At 43.3% G+C, this 21,984-nt stretch overlaps 1 non-coding gene across 1 annotated transcript; it reads right to left on the bottom strand.

Moving 5' to 3' along the window:
• Positions 1 to 4,591: 4,591 nt before the first annotated feature.
• TRNAC-GCA lies at positions 4,592 to 4,663 on the bottom strand. The gene has a single exon. It is a non-coding gene; the product is annotated as a tRNA-Cys (tRNA).
• Positions 4,664 to 21,984: the final 17,321 nt, after the last annotated feature.

Here is a 21,984-nt window from a genome sequence, read left to right as displayed (position 1 = left end):
TCGCCTGATCACTCTTTTGCAGTGGGAGCGGAGAGACATCCAGGACTTTTCTTCTCTCCACGGATGCACTTTCCAGCGCACCTGGGAGCCCTTTTGGAACACTATGACTTCGGTGGCACGTAGCCGCCTCCTGAACTGTTGATCTATCATTTTGACCCACTTTAGGTTTATGTTGCTTGTTTTGGAACTGTTTTTCTTTTTTCCCTGCTTGGGAGATATGGGTTTGCCTTGAAGGAGGACTGGGGAGGGGGAGAGTTAGGGGGAATTGGGGAGCTCTACTTTGAATTTCTCATGAGCTTACATTGTTGGTTGATGCTTCTTGTTGGTCTCTCTCATCTTTTCTCTTAGTGATGGGACAACTAAGGGGACAATGGGGTTTAGAAGGTATGAGGAGTTACGTTGAGCTGTTTATTATTGACAAAAACTGAGCATGTTTTTGTATTTCTTACTGCTTTTGTATTTTCTTACTTTGAGCTCAATAAAATATATTTGACAATAAATAGTGTGAAACCTATGTAGAGGTGCGCTAAGGCCACTTTTTTTTCAGAGCTTAGTAAAAATGCCCTTTTGAAAGTTATGCTCCTAAATTGGTCACTTTAAAAATGTACTCAAACTTTCAATAAACTCCAAAATTCAGGAGCATAAAAAGTAGGTGGGAATAGGGGTGGATATAGGAAGATGAAAAATTATGAGCTTAGCACTGATTTGTAGCTCTAGGCTCATAAATCTAGGGCAATGTCTCGCAAACATTTTTGAGCCGGGACACACTAAATCTAGTGTCGCCGGCTCGAGAAACCCGGAAGTGCACTGGTGTCAGCGTGATGATGTCACATGCATGCGTGATGTCAGCACATGTACAAAGGCCCTTCAAACGGGCCTTGAGCTGAGAGAAGGACCTGCGCTGAAGAAAAGGGCCAGCAGATACAAGAGGTGCCAGCATCAGGAGATTGCTTACAGGTGCCAGCACTTCTTCTCTTCTCCACTGTACTGTGGCACACCTGAAATCTCAGGAGGCACACTGGTGCAGCAGCACACAGTTTGCGATACACTGATCTAGGGACAAGCCATATAAGCAGAACTTTTAATCTCCTTAATGAAGATGAATTTTCAGCTGAAAAGTTTATTGTCTTAAAAGTGACTGAAAAAAATAGCTTAAATTTACAAACTCAGCTTTAAAAAAAAAAAAAAAATATCAAGCAAGCCCTTAGATTCTAAGCCCTCCATGGACAAGAAAATACATATAGGGTACTTCTATAAATTGGCGCCTCAATCCAGGCGCCCCAAAGCTGTGCATTTGGAGAAAAGATGGCTGAGTGGAGTTATGATAGAGGTCCATAAAATACTAAGTGGAGTGAAACAGGTAGATGTGAATCACTTGTTTGCTCTTTCCATACAATGAAACTACTAAGCAGTAGATTTAAAATAAACCAAAGAAAACATTTCTTCACTCAACATGTAATTAAACTCTGGAATTTGTTGCCAGAGAATGTGGTGAAAGCAGTTAGCTTAGCAGGGTTTAAAAATGATTTGGATAACTTTCTACAAGAAAAGTCCATAATCGGAGAGAGACAAGATGGCATCGCAGTGAGGACACTGAGAAGTTACCTCCTGCGGACATTATATTTCCTACCTGCTTTACCCATTGTTCTTCGGGGTAAATCTGGAATCGCGATGCCTAAAAGAAGAGGGAGAGTCGCTGCTTCAGCCCGGCAGACGGAACCCTCCCTTCCTTCTTCTCCCAGGGACGAACCAGCTGCGCCGAATCAGAGAGAGATTTCAGCTCTCGGGAGCGAAGCTTCGCTCAGTCCCACGGGACCTGCCCCACCTCTACAGCCTAGGGATTGGGGAGTATTAGGAGCTCCACAAGGCCGCCTCACTCTGTTTGCCGATGACATCTTACTTTTTCTCAACCAGGCTCCCATCCATTACCGATAGCTCTTCGCTTGTTGGCGAATTTCGGTGTCATCTCGGGCCTCCAAGTGAATTGCGATAAGTCGGAGGTGATGCCTCTCACGGGACTTGGATGGGAGCCTTGGCATGCCCATCTGCCCATACCACCGGTGAAAAAACCATTGAGGTACCTAGGCATATACCTACACCCTGATCCCCGGGTTCTTTACAAGGCTAATATCTTGGATGCCATTGAGAAGATTAGACTTCTTGGCGATACTTGGAAGGCTCTCCCCCTGTCCCTTTTTGGATGGGCTGCTCTCATTAAGATGATCCTTTTACCTAAAATTCTCTATCCATTACAGACGGTGCCCTTCTGGATTTTGCAACACGACATTGGCAAACTTTGTTCTGTCTTTACCACCTTTTTGTGGCGCTCTCGTTCGGCGCGCATTAGTTATGCTAAGCTGACCCTCCCTAGAGGGCATGGTGGTCTCGGTCTACCAGATATTAGAGCCTTTAATGTGGCGGCTCTTCTGTGCTTTATCCATGAGGGAATTACCGGATCTGCTCGTTTTTTCCCCTCCGGGGTGGTTGAATGACTGGTGCGCTCCATTCACATTTCTGAACCTTTTGCATTCCCCCGTAACGCTGGGGGGGGGGGGGGCTTGCCCTCTAAGCTAAGTTTTTGAAACCCTTTTGTTTGGCGTGGCGGTGGTGTCATAGAGCTCAGGACAAAACACCCTTGGCACCTTCATTCTTGCAGCTGATGGGTAACCCTGCTTTTCCATCGGGTCTGGGACGCAGCCCCTTTGTAACTTGGGCTTTTCATGGGGCCTGTACCTTCTATGAGATGATCGATGACGGGACGGGCACATTCACATCGTTTGAGCATTTCAAGGAACGATGGGCTATACTGAACAATCACTTTTTTGCTATTTCCTTGTTTTAGTCTGCCAGGAGAGGCTAGTATCCCTCTGATGCTCTACTGCAACTGTACTATCTATGTAAACTTCTAAAGAGAGTGAAGTTCTGGTCTTTCACCTGCTGTTTGTATTTGCATTTTTGTATTTGCACTTTTGGTCTCAGTGTTGTTCCTGTTATCCCCTTTCTGATAAAAATGATTTAAAAAACAAAAAAGGAGCTCCACAAGGATGAGAGTTAACATCACTCATGGAGTCTGAGGGCTTGCTGACTCCACTTCAAACCACGGCTGGGTCATCTAATGTAGAGGAGGCGTTGGAATCTTCAGCGAGTGCTGGTCAGATTCTGTCTGTCCCTTCACTGGTAAGACCAGCTGAATTCACACTGGAATCAATTTGGATGGCATTAGACTCCTTGCACAAATTTTGTGTTGGAACCCTTCCCCAGATCACTGTTCAGGCTCATAGAATGGATAAAATGGAGGAGCAAATCAAGACTCAGGGGGAAAAAGTTGATTACCTAGACCAGCGGGTCCAGGGACTACAAACTTCTCAGACTTCCTTAACCCAGGACAGACTATTGTTCGCAAGAAAGGTGGAAAACTTTGAAAACTATATTAAATCATTGAACCTTAGGATTCTGAACTTTCCTAAATTGCTGACAATATCTCCGAAAAACTCCTTTTATAAGTTTCTGAAGGAAGTATTAAAATACCCAGAGAATGGTCTGCCTCCCCTTCAAAAAATATATTTTTTACCTATATCAAAAAATAAATCTTCTTCTACGGCTTTACCGGAGGTGGTTAGCCCTTTGAATATCACAAAAATTTTGTAAACCTCAGAAGAGGAAATTATATGTTGTTCAACCCTTCTGGTGACGTTTGTCTTTAATCAAGACAAGGAGGCACTCTTGAGGTTATTTTTTAGACTTAAAGAGGTGTCCTTCTTAGAAAGTAAGATTTCTATGTTTCCTGATGTTTCGAAAACTACTCAGACAAGGAGGAAAAGGTTTCTTGAATTAAAACAATATGTGGTAACATTGGGAGCAAAATTTCAGTTAAGATTTCACTGTAAGTGTTTGATTCAATTGGATCAAAATTCTTATATTTTTTTTAACCCTCCCAATTGCAATTTTTTCTTGAGGGAAAAGGAGTAGTAATGCCTAGTGCTTCAATGTGAAGTAACACCAATTGATCCCAGATAGGAAGGTCCTAATGATTATTTGAAGAAGTAATATAACACTGTGTATTTGATTTTCTTATCATTTCTTGAAATATACATTCTCTCTGTAATGTGTATTGTCTCCTCCCTTATGTGGACTTATATAGAGATCTGTGCATAATTAATGTTTTGTTTTTTTGGTTTATTTGACCACAATAACATCAAAAAGAAAAAAACAAAAGAAAAAAAGAAAAGTCCATAATCCATTATTAAAATAGACTTAGGGAAATCCACTGCTTATTCCTAGGATAAGCAGCAAAAAAAATCTGTTTTACTTTTTCCAGTTACTTGTGACCTGGGTTGGCCAATGTTGAAAACCAGGATACTGGGCTCCATGGACCTTAGGTCTGTACCAGTATGGCAACCCTTATGTTTTTAGATCAGTGCACTGACCTGAAGAAAAGGATTTAGCTCTCAAAACCTTGTCAAAAATATGTTGTTGGTTTAATAAAAAGTATCACTTTTTGTCTAGTTTGGAATATATCTTTTATTTTTATACATTTGAGTGGACTAAGAATGCAACTATGCAGCAATGATTTAAAAATTATGTACACACAAGGGGGCACCTGGATTTGAACCAGGGACCTCTTGATCTGCAGTCAAATGCTCTACCACTGAGCTATACCCCCATACTACTTTAAAGCAGCTTCTAGTGGTAATGTCTTAGCTTCTGGTGTATGATATCATTTCATTGTTGTTTAATATGCAATCTCACATCTCAAGGCCAAAAGACATGTTTGATGTAAAATCAGATGCATTATTTTGGTCCTCAGTTCCTAAAATGCCAAAAGCATACAGGATGCTAATGTAATAATATGTGTTTTCAGAGAGAAAGGTAGCTTTACAGGAAGTAACCCAGAGCCAGGACTGGATCTGAATTATAGGCATCCATGGGCAACAGAATGTGGGCTCCCTTTCAGAACCACCAGACAGGGGGTCTCTCACTATCTCCCAACCGTCTCTGACTATATTCTTTCCTTCTTATAGCCTTGCCCCTTTTACCTCTGCTGCTGAGCTATAAGCTGGCCTGAACTAGTAACTTCAGTGCAGGGCTCTCCAGAGATCAGGCCCTGACAGCCTTGTAGCACTCTGCCCCTTACTCAGGTTTCCATAGTGACAAAAAGCCTTTGTTGGAGGCCAGGGTGAAGCAGCATAAAGCCTGCCAGCACATGAGGACTGGAAAACACCACACCAAAGTTATTGGCTCATGAAGAGTTACTGCTGCAGCCTAGTCTTTAGCAGAGCCAGGCTCAAATCATAGGAACTAGCTCTGTGGGTGCAGGGCACCCCCAATATTGAGCAAGCTCCTTCATTTCATCCAGGGATGGGTAATTTGTACTGTTTGGCACCCTTAATTGTTCTGAAATGTTGGCAGCTAGGAGAGGTCATGTGACACAATGATCCAGGGAAGCAGCTAAGTCTTGCTTCTCTGACTACCTTACCTCCATCTTGTCAATATCTGTCAATTGATTGATGATTCGACCTCCCCATTGCCAGAATGTGGTTGTGTATCACCATTGCCTACCCCTGCTGGTTAAATTCACTCCTTTTGCGATATCTAAGCCGCCCAGAAACAAGAAAAGTCCCGTGCCCAGTAGGACAAATTGGCCTCCAAGTTCAACTAGCTTTTTGATGAGCGCTACCTGGGTTGTGGATGTCGCAGCAGAGATAATTTGGGGTCTGGATGTTTTGCTGGACAAAAGATTTGCCCCATTAGATGATGCAACTGGCTACCAAAAGGTTCCCATATAACAGAAAATTTCCTCCTGCCCAATGAGTTAAGATCTTTCACATCATATCTTTCCATAGTAAGAAGGTGAATCATTTGTGTTCACTACAGGGACAGTGTTGGAGCCTCAGGTATCAGAAAGTCCGTAATTCCTTTGGGAAGAGGATGTGTAATATTGTATTGTCCAAATAGCAATAAAGGAGTGGAGGGCCATAATCAAAACACATGTCTAAGTCTGATTGGGACATATAGCGCTAGATGCCCAAAGTCGGCAGTGGGGAAAATGCCCATTCTCAAAAAAGACATCTAAATTGTTTTCACCGAAAATCATATATCTGGACGTCCAGACCATTGAGCATACAGACTGCCAGTACATTTATCTTTAGACCACATTTTTGTCCAAGTTCCAAACGCCCAGAACAAGACCATTTGAACGAGGGAGGGGCCAGCATTGTGATGGACTGGCCACCCAGACATGACAACAGAGCAGTGGGGCACCTTACAAGGCACTGCTGTGAACTTCACAAAAAGGGTGCCACATGCAAACATCTCACCAGAACTTCCTTATAGGTTATGCTGAACCCCCCTCAGAACCCCCCCAAACCCACTATACCCACCGGTCTACAACCCCAATAGCCTTTATGGCTGCAGGTGACACCTATATGTCAGTACAGTAGAATTTGTAGGGGGTTTGGTGGGCGCAGATGTTCCACCATAAATGTAGTTGTTAAAGTGGCTTATGGGTCTGGGTCCTCCTCTCTATGGTTCACTAGCCCACCCCCCCAGACTATTTAAGAGAGCTATGTACAGCTCTACTAGGCTTTTCTATACCAGGTGCTGATGTTCTGGAGACAGGTATGTATGTTTGTATTCCAATCTTTGCAGGGGGGGTGTCAGTGATCACTGGGGGAGTGTGTAAGGGTCTTTACTTTGTCTCTGCAGTGGTTATCTGGTCATATTGGATATCTTTTGGGCACTTATACCCCTTTTTACATCATCTATGTCACAACCTATAAGTTCCATCCAGGAAGTCTCCTAAAACCTTCGATTATCTCTGCAGGAGACTAAGTCTAGGTCAGCCCACATCCTGCCCTAACCACTCTTCCAGATACACCCCATTTAGCTCTGTGTGCATAGTGGCATTCAGAGGCCTAAAAGGTCCCTGGTTATGTCCAAAAAATAGGTTTGATTATTGGCACGTGGACGACCTGTCTTTTAGGTCATCCAAGTGCCGACTTGGACAGGTTTTTAGACATGTTTAAGTTTTGATTATGAGCCCCTTAATATCTATTTTATATTTCCAGATGGTGGATACAAATAAGCAGTTCAATCTGAATGATCATCACTGGAGGACAAAGCCAAAACATATGCCACAGTCATGCTCTTGATGCATGACACTTTAAACAAGCATTTCTAGATTGCATTGAGGCTCAAAATGCACGGTTTGAGGAAATCTGAAGATAGTACGGTTAAATCTATACCTCAGCTTAAAAATGACTTTGCTTTGACAACTGTGGACACTTTTTTTTTTTTTTTTTCAATTTTTATTAGAATTTTATAATAAAAACAATAACAATATAATCACCACAATAACACTTCTGTAGAATAGTACAACAACTCGATATAGCCCACAAAGTAATCAGTGCACAATAATACCCCAATCCCACAGCCCATCATATAATACCATATAATAAAATAAGATTAAAAAAAAAAACAAAACAAGAAAAACATCAACATAATATTCACTATGCAGAAGTCCCCTTGTTGTTTCTGCAACTGTGGACACTTTTGAATACTCTATATGCAGCTTTGTCATTATGTACAGAGTTTGCCTGTCACATCCTTTACTGAAGAAGTAACAACAATCTACACATTTGGGTCATAATTAGAGAATGACACGGGGAAAAAATTTGTCCCCATCACCGCCCCATCCCTGCGACCACCATCCTTGTCACTGCCCCATCCCCGTGACCACCATCCCTGTCCCCGTCCCTGCAACCACTGTCCCTGCCCCATCCCCGTCCCCGCGACCATTGTCCCCGCGACTACTGTCCCTGTAGCATCCATACAAGCCTCAGTACTGTGATACTTAGCTTATTCCTTCCTTGTAAATTAAAGTTCTGGCTGCTGAACTAGAGAAAGAGATGTTCAGCTGGCAGGACTTTGTTTATAAATTTTTATCAATATAACTAATATACTACTTTATCCTAAAGCAAAAAAAAAAATAAAAAAATAGAAATTTTCTACCTTTGTTGTCTGGTTTCCTCATCTTCTCATTCAATTCCTTCCATCCACTGTCTGTCTTCTCTCTGCGTCTTCCATTTGCTCTGTTACTGTGCCTCTCCCTTAAACCCCCCCAATTGGTCTGGCACCCATCTTCTTCCCTCCGCTCCCCCCCCCAATAGTCTGGCATCTCTGTCTTCTTCCCTTCCAGCGTCTTCTCCCCACTCTCTGTTCCCCATTTCCCTTCAGTGTTTTCTCCCCACTCTCTGTTCCCCATTTCCCTTCAGTGTCTTCTCCCCACTCTCTGTTCCCTATTTTCCTTTAGCGTCTTCTCCCGCTATGTCTTCCACATTTCCCTTCAGCGTCTGTTCCTCTCCACCCCCCTTCAGCATCTGTTCCATTCCTTTCCACCACCACCCTTCCCTCTCACCACCCCCTTCAGCGTCTGTTCCTTTCTACCGCCTTTCAGCTCCCCTCCCTCCCTCTTACCTTCATGGCGTGTTACAATGTAATTTGTGCAAGCCGCCGGAGCCTGCGAGCTTGGTCCCTGTTCCATCCCCACAAACTATCTCTCTTCTGTGTTCCTATTTTCCCCATTTCTAATATCTCCCCTATGTATCTGGTATTGGCCCCCATGTGTCCATATACCATCCCCCTTTATGTCTCTGTCCCTATGCCCCCATGCACATAATTCCCCCCATGTATCTCCCTTTTATGTCTTTGTCCCTATGCCCCCATGCACATAATTTATCTTCTGTTTCTGTTACCTTCCTGTGTCCAGATTTCCCCTCTCTTCCTCACCAATGAGTCTCTTCTCTGCAACCCCATCTAGCTTCTTTCCCTCTTTCTCCACCCCCCCTGCTTCCAACATCTGGCTCACCTGCCTGTCCTTCCCTTTCGTTCCTGCTGTGGGTTTCTTTCTCTCCCTCTTCATCCCCTTGGCCCAGCATCTTTTTCTTTTTCACTCCCTCCTTCATAGTGTGAGCCGTGAACACGCGCGATCACGGATCGCCTGGTCCAGCAGCCCCCTCCCACCAATCGCAGCGTTCTACCATCTCCCTCCCTCCACCTCACCTTAAGTGCCGACTTTAACTCTTCTTCTCCCAGCCACACGCTTTCAATAAACCACATACGTGCAGCTGCTTAAATTGTTAAATCTTTTCTGACGCAAACAGTTTATTGAAAGCATGCGGCTGGGAGAAGAATTAAAGTTGGCACCTAAGGTGAGGTGGAGGGTGGGAGATGGCAGGATGTGGGATGCGATGATCGGGTGGGGATGTTGGACCACGCGATCCATGATTGCTTCACTGTGGAGACAAGACCATTTTGTCCCCGTCCATGCAGCGACCACTATTTTTTCTCTCCCTGTTTCGGCGGGTTACCCACGGCTACCCATGGCTAGCCACAGGTAACAACCACCATGTCATTCTTTAGTTATAATTTAAGGTACTGTACCTTTAAAATTCTATCATATGGAGATGCATATGACCACACTGGAAGTATACTATGTGAAACTGGCAAAGTTGTGGTCAGAGGATATGATCAGGGAAGCCTATGAAACTATGTTGAAAATGTCTTGTATGCTTCAATTCTTGTTAAGATTATACTGTATATAATATGGGGCTCATAATCAAAAAATAAATATGTCTAAAAACCAGCCTAAATTGGTTCTTGGACGATCAAAGACAGGTTGTCCAAGTGCCAATAATCGAAACAGGTTTTAGACGTATCTAAAAATAGCTTAGGCCTTTTCATTGCTGCTGTACGCCCAGAGTGAAAAGGGGCATTTTTGAAGGAGTGGTTAGGGTGGGAAGTAAGCGGAATGTGGGCCGACCTAGACTTAGTACAAGTTATACTACAAGTATAACTGAAAGTTTAATGAGACTGCCTAGACGGAACTTATACGTAGTGACTTAGGTAATCTAAAAACAGGTCTAAATGCCCAGAAGGTATCCAAAGTGACCAGATAACCACTACAGACATAAAGTACAGACCTCCACACACTCCCCCAGTGATCAATGCCCCCCCCCCACACTGCCATAAAAATCAGAATAAAAACGTACATACCTGCCTGCATAGGAAAGCATAGTTGAGCTGCACAGAGGTGGCTTAAGTAGTCTGGAGGGTGGGCTAGTGAACCCCCAAAACTCTATTGTACTGCCATATAGGTGGCACCTGCATCCATAAGGGCTATTGGGGTGGTAGACAGGTGGGTATAGTAGGTTTTGGGTGGCTCAACATGACCTATAACGGGGCAGGATTAATTCTTTGAGGGCCCCTAGGCACACAAGTACACTGGGCCCCCAGGCCCTGCCCCACCCCCTGCTCCGCCCCCATTTATCTGTTTTTTATTTACTTTTTTATTTCCACCCTTAGTTCTTTTTTTAAAATTCAAAACAAAGATCAGCATACCAGTACACAGTTTTTCTTCTATGCAACCCCAAACATCTCTGAACAAATCCCTCTTCCTTCTCTTCCCACCTATTTACCTACTGAACCCTTTCAATACGTATATAAAAGTGTTCAAATATATTGTAAAGCAGTAATACTATCCGAAATATGTCTATATTAATAACCAAGTTTACAACGCCTCTCAACTGCCTCACTCTATGTCGACCAACTATAACCCATATGTATGTATAGACAACCAAATCTGTAACTCCTCTAGTACGTTCCACTCCATGTATGTTAACTTGTGACAAAACAACAAGGCAAGCAGTTCAAAGAATCCAACATGAAACAAAAGAAGATCGACAGACAATAAGGAAATTCAAATCAGGTTTATTCAAAGTGCTCCCTAGAATCATGCGCGATGCATTTCGCAAAACAAGGCTAGTCAACGCTAACAGAAAACCATGTCTTTCATACACACAGAACACAGATACACCCTCACCCAGTATGGAATAAATAATCACAAACTAAAAATAGAAATATGTAGATAAAAAAACAAGAAGTTGCAAAAGCATCAAAAGGTTGCAAAGGTTTTAGGAGTGTACCTCTTGATCTCCTCAGAGCAACTTTCAAGATCACACATCTTTCACTCTTGACAGACAATTGTTAAAATTCTCTATGTGATGCTTTGCCTTTGCTCTTTATCAATCATTCAGTTATATTCTAGCTTCTGGACGTAAGCCAAAACCTGAATTCTCCTCTCACTATATTTCAAAAGCTCCAATCTCTCTTTTTCTCCCTCCGTCTCCTCCTCATTTCCCCATTCCCCAGTGCTCCTGTTCACTTAGACAAAGCACATCAACAGCACCCAAGATTTGGACCCCCACCTCCTCTCTCTTTCAGCAGCATCCAGTCCTTTTCCTGTAAGGACTGTAGGCCAGAAGTAGCTTCGCTCGGTTACTTTTTGTTTTCTGAAAGTCAGGATCAGGTCTCCCTATTGAGCTATCCCCAATCAGTTTAGTTTCTTTGCAGACCTCTCTCCTTACTCTATACACTTTCCAGGATAGAGCCATGTGGTGCCCAGCAAGTAGAAGAGAGAAGTTAATGAGAACTAGGCCGTGTGGAACCAGGTGAGAACAGCAACAGATATCCCCAAGTCCTTTAGCCTGGAGTGAAGATGGGTCACATCTGTGTCATTCAAAGTTACACGCACACACACTCACTCTCCTCCAGTACAGACCCTCAAACCCTTTCTCATAGGCACATATTAAGGATAGGTAGCCAAAATTTTTTCACTTTATATCATTTCCCGTGTCTTCTAGGGGAATGTTCATTTTGTTTGGGGAAGGTGGGGGGTTATCTGCTCTTGGAAGGGGGACCCTGAAAATTATTTTTGGCAACAAAAGGATGGGAGGAGGCCCTTAGTCCTGCACCCTCCACACTCCGCATTGGTCCCCCAAGCCTACTTGAATCCCTAATGGTCTAGTCGGATGTTTGGACAGGAGCAATGCTCATTCGCTCCTGCCTATAGCTGCAGCCACACTGAATAGGGTGGCTACAATAGTCTCATGTTACTACCAAGACCCCTAGTGGTACCATAAATCTGTGGTAAAATTTGCAGCTGCCATATTGGATGCAACTGTGGCCATAGGCAGGAGTGAATGGGCATCACTCCTGCCCCAATTACACCTTCTAGATCATCAGGAATTTAGGGAGGGAGGGAGGGGGACTGGAATAAGGGGCCTAGGATGGTCGGGGAGGGCCTTGGATTGGGGTGTGTGGATCATTGGGTAGCCTCCTGTCACTGGCAAACAAAACCCTGCCCATTTTCATTTGCTGGCAGTTGCAGAAGATTGCTTTTGAGGAAAACATACCTGCCATCCCCATGATCTTTTATTTTCCCGCATCTGTCAAAGATCCTTTCCCCTTGCAGATCCGAACCGGGAGACCCAGCAGCAGCAGGAAGGCGGGTGTACTGGAGTACTGGAACCCACGAGAGCCGGTGGGGATGGGTCTCGTCTGCCCATCATCTTTTCTAATCTGAGCAGAGGCACGTGCAGCGGAAGTGCAGGCAGCGTCGTCCGGGAGGTTCATTTTCAGAAGGGTCCGACATGGCAGCATTTCCCACAAGCTGCCATGTCGGGCCCCTCTGTAAAGGAAAATGTAGCATTTTAATAAAGCACTTCGGACCGCGGGGGCACCTGGATAAGTGGGGCCCAGGGCAGCTGCCCTGTTTGCTCCCTATAACGCCGGCCCTGGGGCCCCCCTGACAATGTCGGGCCCTAGGCACGTGCCTCTTGGGCCCATTCTTTAATCCGGCCCTGCCTATAAGGAAGTTGTGGTGAGATGTTTATGTGGTACCATTTTTGTGACGTTTGCAGCAGTGCCCTGTAAGTTGCCCCACTACTCTGTTGCTATGTCTGGGTGGCCAGTCCATCACTTTGCTGGCTCCTCCCACATCCAATAGGGCTTGTTCTTCTAGGCATTTAGGCAAATTTGTCTTGGACAAATTTTTGGATAAGAATGGGGTATAAAGATAGACGACTTAGCAGTCTGGACGATCAAACAGCTGGACGTATAAGTAGACAATTCTCAAAATATATATATATATTGGATGTGTTTTTCGAGAATGGACTTTGGACATTTCTGACTTTGGGCGACTAGAGACTTAGGCCCAAAACAGACTTAGACATATTTTTTGATTATGCCCCTCTATGTGATACAGATAGAGGGGCATAATCGAAAGGAACATCTAAGTCTGTTTTTGTCTAAGTTGCAAGTCATCCAAAGTAAAAAACAGCCTAGACACATTTTCGAAAAATACATCTAAAAATTTTTTTGTTTCGAAAATTGTCTAAGTATACGTCCTGCCGATCTGATCATCCAAGTTGCTAAATCATCCATCTTTATACCACATTTTCGTCCAACTTTTTGTCCAAATCAAGAATGCCTAGAACAAGCCCTGTTGGACGTGGGAGGGGTCTGCAAAGTGACACCCAGACATGGCACCTAAATAGTAGGGTACCTTACAGGACACTGCTGTGAACTTCACAAAAAGGGTGCCATGTCTTCTCCTCACTGCAGCTCCCTTATAGGTCATGGTGAGCCCACCAAACCACCTCCAGAATCCCCTAGACCCACTTATCTACCATCCTAATAGCCCTTATAGCTGCAGGAGCCACTTATATGCCAGTAGAAAAGGGTTTTGGGGGTGTATAGGGGAGTGCACATGTTTCATTATCAATGCAGTGATTACAGGGGCTTAAGCCGCCTCTGTGCTGAATGACTAGGCTTTCCTATGTCTGTAATTGGATGGTGGGTCTATTACTCCTTTGGGGTCTTTTAGGATTGGAGTGATGATGATTTTGCTGAGGTCTTATAGGAAAAGACCGTCCGTGAGTAAAGTTTGTATCCATTGCAAGAGCAGGGTGCGAAATAGTGTACTGGAGGTTTTCAATAGGTATGGGGGGCAGTGGTTGAGGTCATAGGCTGCGTGGCTGTATTTATTGTAAAGTTTGTTGAGATCTGACTATTGTATGGGTGAGAAGTGGGACCATGTTCTGTCTGCTGCAACTGCTTCGTTTTCTGTGGGGGGTGTTGTGATCTCTTCTAGATGCATAGGCATTCCATTGAAAGTTGATCTGATAGTTGCGATTTTGTCTTTGAAGAATGTTGCTAAGAGGGTGGCTGTGGGTGTGGGGGCATTGTTACTTGTCAGGTAGGGTTTGGTATCTGAGTTCTTTTAGTAGTTGGAATAATTTTTTTGTGTCTTGGGATTCTTCTCCTATTTGCATTGTGTAGTATGTTTTTCATTTTTGTTTATATTTTTGGTTCAGTTTCCTCCATGCTGTTTTTTGGAATCTTGACTGCTTTTCCTCCATTTTCTTTCTAGTTGTCTGCATTGCCTTTTTAGTAGGAGTAGTTCATTGTCAAACCATTTGTCAGATTTTCTATAGATTCTGGTTTTGGTTTGTTCTGGGGCTAGCTCATCTAGGGTTGCTATACTTAGATGGCTCCATTGTGAGATGAAGTTTTGGGGGTTATAGTCTTGGATTATGGCATCTGTTTTCGTCCAGAATTTGGTGGGATTGATGTGCTTACATGAGTTGTAGGTTATTTTTTGTGCGATTGGTTTGCTATTGTTTTTGGTCCAGTTGATATTGAAGGAGTATATATAGTGATCTGACCAGAGGGAATGGTACCAGTTTCCATTTGATGTGTGAAACTCTGGTTGTGTGGGTTCTTGGGACATGTAGGCTGCTGCAATATCGAGTTGGTGACCTTTTTCATGTGTGGCTTGAAGGTCTAATATCTTGTATGTTAAGGCCTCGAGGTAAGATAGTAAGATTTCTACTTGTTTGGAGGCTTGGTTTTCGAGGTGGAGGTTTAGGTCTCCTAGGATTAAGTTGTAAATGGTCATTAATGAGTTTTGGTATATAAATTCTTTGAATTTTGGTTTTGCTGTGTTCCAGTTTCCTGGTGTTATGTAGCAAAGCATGCAGTTTAGGGTACCTTTGAGTGAAATGCCTGAGATTTGACAGGCTAGTAAATCCATGTATGGGGTAGTAATTTTGTCTTGTGTTTTTAGGTCTAAGGTGTTTCTGGCTATGATGGCAATCCTCCTCCTCTTTTATTTTCTCTGCAGACCACTATCATTTTGTATCCCTTGGGGCAGACTTCCGTTATTCTGGGGTTTGATTCAGAAGTAAGCCAGGTTTCTGTGAGGAAGAAGCAGTCTAGATTTTCCCTTTTCTATCCATTTTTTTATGTGCTCTGTCTTGGGGCCTATAGCCCTTATGTTTAAGTATGTACATGTGAGATTGGTGTAGTTTGTTGGAGCGCTGTGAGTTGTTTTCGGGTAGATGAGTGATCTTTGGTGAGGTTGTGTTTTGGTCTTGTAGAGGTTTGTCAGTCTTCTTCTTGTTATTTGTGTGTTGGGGTGGTAGGTGTAGGTCTGGTAGTTTGTGTTTCTGTCTACTGTGATTCGTCTGGATGGGTGGAGAATTCCGTTAGTATTTGATATAGTTGATATTGGGAAGATGTTGTTTGCTGTCGCCTTCCAGTTGGCGAGGATCAGGGTAATCAGTAGGATAGCTTGTGTGTATTTTTGTGTTGTACTTAACATTTTGGGAATGACTGTGTCAGGTATTGTAATTGAAGGAAACAGAACAGTAGGTTGGTTAGGTGGGTTTGAAAAGGTGGAGGTTCGGTCACTTCGCAAAGGCGCTTGCTAAGGCACCTTTGATGTGCACCTTAGACGGTGCATCGAACGGCTGTGCCTTTTAAGTGATTTGGCAGTTGTAGCGTTGGGGAGGGGAGGAGTGTGCTCCCACGCCCAAGGAAGTCCTCCCGACTGCTACCGGAGGGTGGAAAATTTGGAGGCAGGTAGATTTCAAACTGTCCCGCTGAGCCTTCCAACTTCTGCTACAAAAGTAGTCTTTGTCAGGTAACTTGCAACAGAGAAGTGATATTAAGTTTCCAAGTTTAATACCACCTTATCATACATTTCAAGGTGGTTATACAATAAAATCAAAAGGGAAACAAATAGTAGGCCAAAAAAAGGCTAAGCTAACAAAACAACGGGACAGACAATAATGAAAAATAAACAAACTGCTACAAGGGGGAGAGGGGAGAACTACAATATAATTAAGAAAAGAGAAGGTAGAGGGAAAACCCAAAAGAAAGGGGAGACGTGTTAGTCCTAGGTAATGGACTATATATAAAGTTAAAAAAAAAAGTCCTTACAAGGACAGTGTAGACTTGGAATGCATTTTTAAGAAGGAACATTTTCAGAGTGGATTTGAATTTATCTAAGGATGTTGGTTCTCTTAATGAGTTTGGAATCGAATTCCAGCGGGAGGGAGCAACAATGGAAAATATAGAATTTCTCCTGGTATTTATATGTTTCAGTGATGGGATGGCTAACATACATAAGAACATAAGAAATGCCTGCACCGGATCAGACCTGGGGTCCATCTAGTCCGGTGATCCGCACACGCGGAGGCTCAGCCAGGCATACCCCGGTGCATACATTAGTCACTCGTATCCCTCAATGTGTCCTGCAAATTTTGATATAATCACGACAAGTCCACTGGAATCATAACGCCTATATATTTAATTTGCCTCTCGGTACATTGAAAGGGAAATGAGCCCGGGATTGGCTAATGCGGAGAATTTTCCAATAAATAATAATTATTATATTCCTCAAAAAAAAAAAAAAATAGAATCTGCCCAGGAGGTGGACCATTTGTTCACAACTGAAATTAATTTGACTGAATTTTTGGAAGATACCCAGGATGTGATCCAGAGTCGGTCCACCCTGGTGATAACGTGCATGAGTGAGACAGATAAGATGTTAATAATGAAACTTTATTTTAAAAATAGGTTAACGAAATTCTGTGGGGATTTGGATAGGATTTTTCCAGATGTCTCTAGAGCTACTCAATTAAGGAGGAAAGAGTTTTTGAAATTAAAAGTTAGAGTTTTGGCTCTAGAGGCATCTTTTTACCTGAAATTTCCATGTAAATGTTTAGTCAAGATACAAGATGTTGAATATGTTTTTTGGGATCCCATTCAATTACAACAATTCTTAGTTGCTAGAGAACAGAAATGAGTTTAATTTTCCTTTAACTTTCATTGCTGAGAAAAGAAGAGGAGAAAATTAGAATCTCTATTAAGTAAGGAATGACTCAAGGTTCGCTAGGATGAACTGAGAATTATTTCTTTTATCTTTTCTTAAAATTTGTTGTTGAAATTGTATCATGTCTCCCCATAATGTGGGCTTAAAAAATGCATGATTATTATGTATTGTTTATGAGATTCCTTTTTTTCCTTTGAATTATTGGATATTGTAAGTATTAAAAATTATAATAAAAAAGAAAGAAAGAAAGGGAAATGAGCCCACTTATTATTGTTGCAACTAGGGCACAACACAGATTTCTGGATATTAATCCCATAGCGCGACTACTGGCCTTAGGAGTCTAGGAGCTTTAATAAAGGTGGTAGAGCCCCCTGGGAGTTAATTAAAACCAATAAGAGATCATCTGAAAGGCCAATGTTTTTATCAGCCTTTCCCCAATACACACTCCCGATATTTCTGGTGTATTATGCAATATATATAAGAAAATCTCCAAGGAAATAAAAAAATATGAGAGGAGATAGTGGACAGCCTTACCTGGTGCCCACCTTATAGGAAAGCTGTCTGTTCTAGTACCATTAATGAGAAGGGAGATGTTCGGATGTTTATGTAAGACTCCCAAAAACACCCAGAAAGGTCGACATACTCCAAAGAAGCAAACAAGTAATCCCAGCGGGTTCTGTCAAAGGTCTTTTCTGCGTCAGCTGTCAAGTCTTAGTAACAAAGATGGGATCCCTTGCCTTTTGACAATGACTAATTGCCAACACTTTATGTATGTTATGGATCAACTGTCTCTCCTTCACAAAACTCACCTGGTGATTGCCAATGATGGAGAGCAATATTAAAGATAAGTGATCTGGTAAGATTGTAGATAATAATTTGATGTAAAAGCTTATCAGCAATATGGGACGATATGACACTGGGAATTGAGGTTTCCCAGGTTTTGGGATAAGAGTAATTGAAGCATTATTGGCATATTTAGGAAAGACCCCTTGCTCTACAATTGTATTATAATAAGTCAGCAGAGGTGCACAGGCAGAATGTTGTAAAATCTTAAAATATATGCCAAAATGTCCGTACGCAGTATAGCTTTAGATGCTTCCCAAAACAAAATGGGATTATCAACATGTGGGGCATTAGTAGACGCATAATCTTCCCATTTCTGGAGAACATACTTTTGAAAATTCAAAGTAGCATATAGGTAAATAGGAAATCACCACAGTCTAGAAGATTAAGAGACTTCCCCAAGCTCCAAATCTACCCAAATCATGGAATGATCAGCGATCTCTTCTGGACCTATCTCTGCCAAAAATATTTTATGGAAGAAGTTTTCACTAACCTAAATATAATCCAACTGAGACCCCATACGGTGAGCTCATGAAATGTGGGTGTAATCCTGTTCATCAGGATGACGGAGTCTCCAGGTATCAACTAATGACAAAGTTTTACAAAAAAAACAATAAAGAGGAAATCTGGTAACTCTAGTCATGGGCAGATCGAGGGTGTTATTCCAAGTTACATATGTAATTATAGAATAAGGGGGGGATCCACACTTAATTTAGGCATGGGGGTTTGCACCACATTTCCGTTGGTGTAAATGGCCACACCTAAAGTTAGGCGTGGTTCCTGATGCTAAGCACTATTCTATAAATGACACAAAACTTTGAGCATCGTTTATAGAACAGTTACTGGGGGAGGGTCAGCACTGATTTATTTTAGGTACCATACAGTATATAGAATCTAATCCTTTATGGATATGGATATTTTGAATTCTTTAATTAAAAAAAGCAAGCAAGCAAACTTTGTTTCTTTACTGAAAGGGCTGTTTCCAAAACGTGGTTCCATACAGCTTACTGTATAACTACAATCTTGCAAGTGAAACAAGACTGTAACTTTTTATAACCAACTGAAGCCTACTACTACAAAGATGAATGCTAGATCCAGAACATAATGAAAAGCTGAATGATCTGTGTATGCTTTAACATGTTTTGTTCACTTTATATTAAATAAGTAATTAATTTTCAAAAATTAATAAAGGTGAGAGACATGGCTGAACATTCACATAATCTAATGAATATTCATGGAATATATTTGTATACTAGTTGTTTAGCCCGTTACATTAACGGGTGCTAGCAGCCCTTCTCCCTTACTTTTACCTCCTCCCTGTCCAGCAGCACCCCCACCCATTCCCTGCTCCCCCTATATAGCAGTAGCCCTTCTCCTTTTATCTCCCCCTGTTCAGCATCACCCCATTTCCAGCTCCCCATATCCAGCAGTAGCTCTTCTCCTTTGCAGGAGCCCTTCTCCCTTCCTTTTACCTCCCCCCCCCCCCGTCTAACAGCACCTCTTCCCTGCTTCCTCTATCCAGCAGTAGGCCTCCCTTCCTGTTACCTCCCCCCCCTGTCCAGAATCACCTCTTCCCTGCTCCTCCTGTACTGCAGCACCCCCTTACCTGCTCCCCCTGTCCAGTCCGGTGATCTCCAGCCATCAAGCTGGCTCCTGCAGGGAGTCTAGTTCCTGTCCGGTCACTGCCAGGCGTGCGAGCCTGCTCTGCCCCCTCCCGACCTGCCGGGAGTATTTGAATTAGACCCGACGGTTCCTGTTGAGGGAAGCACTCCTCACCGGACTCAGCGGTAAACTGCAGCCATCGGGCCGAAATCCGCCTTGTTTTTGGTTTTTTTTTTTTTAGTTGAAAGATGCGGCGGTGGCTCCTCTCATGATCCCCGCCTGTGTCGGAAGTCCGACGCAGGCGGGGATCGTGAGAGGAGCCATCGCCGCGTCTTTCAAAGAATCGTAAGCCGCGCATGCGCACTTCCTATGTGTCGCTACAGCTCACGGAAAACCGGCACACACTTAGGAAGTGCGCATGCGCAGCTTACCATTTTATTATATTAGATGAGGTACATTTACTGTATGCAGGCTTTTGTCATGCATATTTATTAAGGATATCCTACTATTACTACTACTATTATTTCTATAGAGCTACCAGACGCGCACAGCGCTATACAGCGTCACAAAGAGTAAAAAAAACAGTCCCTGCTCGAAAGAGCTTACAATCTAAACAGGCAAAACAGACAAACAAGATGTCATGGATACAGTTAAGGCGAACGGTTAATCAGCTGGCTGGGTTGGAGGGCAGAGGAGTAGAGTTAAGGATTGAAAGCTATGTCAAGAAGGTGGGTTTTCAGTCTGCTTTTAAACAAGGGAAGGGGCTTGACAGACAAACTCGGGTAATTTATTCCAGGCATAGAGGGCAGCTAGATTAGGGGTGTCCAACATTTTGGCTTCCCTGGGCTGCATTGGCCAAAAATTTTTTTCTGGGGCCGTGCAAACGCTACAGCAAGACAGAGGAAGGAGCTGGCAAGACGGTAAACACCCGGGGGCAGCAGAGGAAAACACTGCATCGCCCTCGACCAGGGCCGCACAAAATACTTCACGGGGCCGCAGGTTGGACACCCCTGAGCTAGATGAAAGGAACAAAGTTTGGAATTGGCAGTGGAGGAGAAGGGTAATGTTAAGAGTGACTTATCTGAGGAACGGAGTTCTCTGGGAGGTGTATAAGGAGAGAGATGCGAGGTGCAGCAGAATGAACACACTTGTAGGTCAGCAATAAAATCTTGAACTGTATGCGATGGCAGATAGGGAGCAAGTGCATTAAGGAGAGGGGTGACATGAGGCATAGCAAGGTTGGTAGAAGATAAGTCACGCAGCAGAGTTTTGCAGTTTGCAAGGGGGAGAGGCAACATTGAGGGATACTAGTTAGGAGAAGATTGTAGTAATCTAAGTGCGAGGTCACGAGAGCCTGGACAAGGGTCCAGGTAGTGTGCTCAGAGAGGAAGGGGCAAATTTTGGTGATATTGAAGAGAGAGAAGCAACAGGTCTTAGCAGCTGGTTGGATATATGTAGAAAATGAGAGGTCAGAATCCTAAAAATCAGTCTGCCTTTGTATTGCTCCAGAACCACTCCGGGAATGTCTGAATATGATCCCCAAAATTCTTCATTAAGCATCCTGGTGGCAGGGCCAGTGTTAAGGACTGCAAACAGAGCACTTGCCCTGGGCTTCCATCAGAAGGGGTCCCAAGGCTTTGGGGTGTCCTTGCAAATGTGTGCCCTGGGTTTAACATTAGCCCTGCAGTGAGGAGGGGATATTTTTTTTTAGATAACAATCCAAAGTGGGGTGGGTGGTGAAATATTCATCTGATCTGCTGTGATCCAAATCAGTTTAGGGGTGGGGGAAAAAAAGAATTGCAAGCGTGTTCTCATTTGTTGCTGCCCTTTTCCCCCCACTGCATTAGAAAAAGAAAATGTAAAACAAGCATCGCTCATATCTCCTGCTCACAAATGTACACATTTTCCAATTGCCAGCAAGTCTGCTGCTGCTGAAGAGATTGTATGCGGGTTCTCTGAGGAAGCCAGTAAGGCGAAACGCGTCAGGACCCAGCCAAACTAACGCTAGCAGCAATCTTCAGCTAAGTTACTTAACCTTTGAACCATTCATACATTATAAGCAATTTGAAAGTGTGCAAGTTACAAAGTATCACTTATTTTATTCAATGTTTCAAAACAACTTTTCACAGCAGTCATGGTGCAATGATAGATACCACAAGAGTTCTGGTAGGGGTTAATCCCCCACTCTGAGTTCTTACATTCCATCTTGGATTCTGAGCACCGTTGAAAGTGGAAAGTATTTTTTGAACTGGTTCCTCTATCTGTTTATTTGTGCTGCTGAAGAGAGGACATCATTTTCCGGATTCCCACGCTACATCTGCCTCCCTTGTCCTGCTGTAGGCGCAGGGCATGCAAACAGCTGCATAGGCTGGACAGCCACTGATGACCGGTAAGAGCAGCAAAGGCATAGTGACCAGAGGAAGAGGAGGCCATGGCCCTTGGACACCAGACCAGAAGAGCAACGTGATGGGGTGGGGTATCACGTAGGCCACTAGAAATCGGCTCCAACCCTCAGACGTCTT

This window comes from Geotrypetes seraphini, chromosome 13, assembly GCF_902459505.1.
Source record: "Geotrypetes seraphini chromosome 13, aGeoSer1.1, whole genome shotgun sequence".
Classification (NCBI taxonomy): Eukaryota; Metazoa; Chordata; class Amphibia; order Gymnophiona; family Dermophiidae; genus Geotrypetes; species Geotrypetes seraphini.
This window is presented reverse-complemented; position numbering and strand designations above follow the sequence as displayed.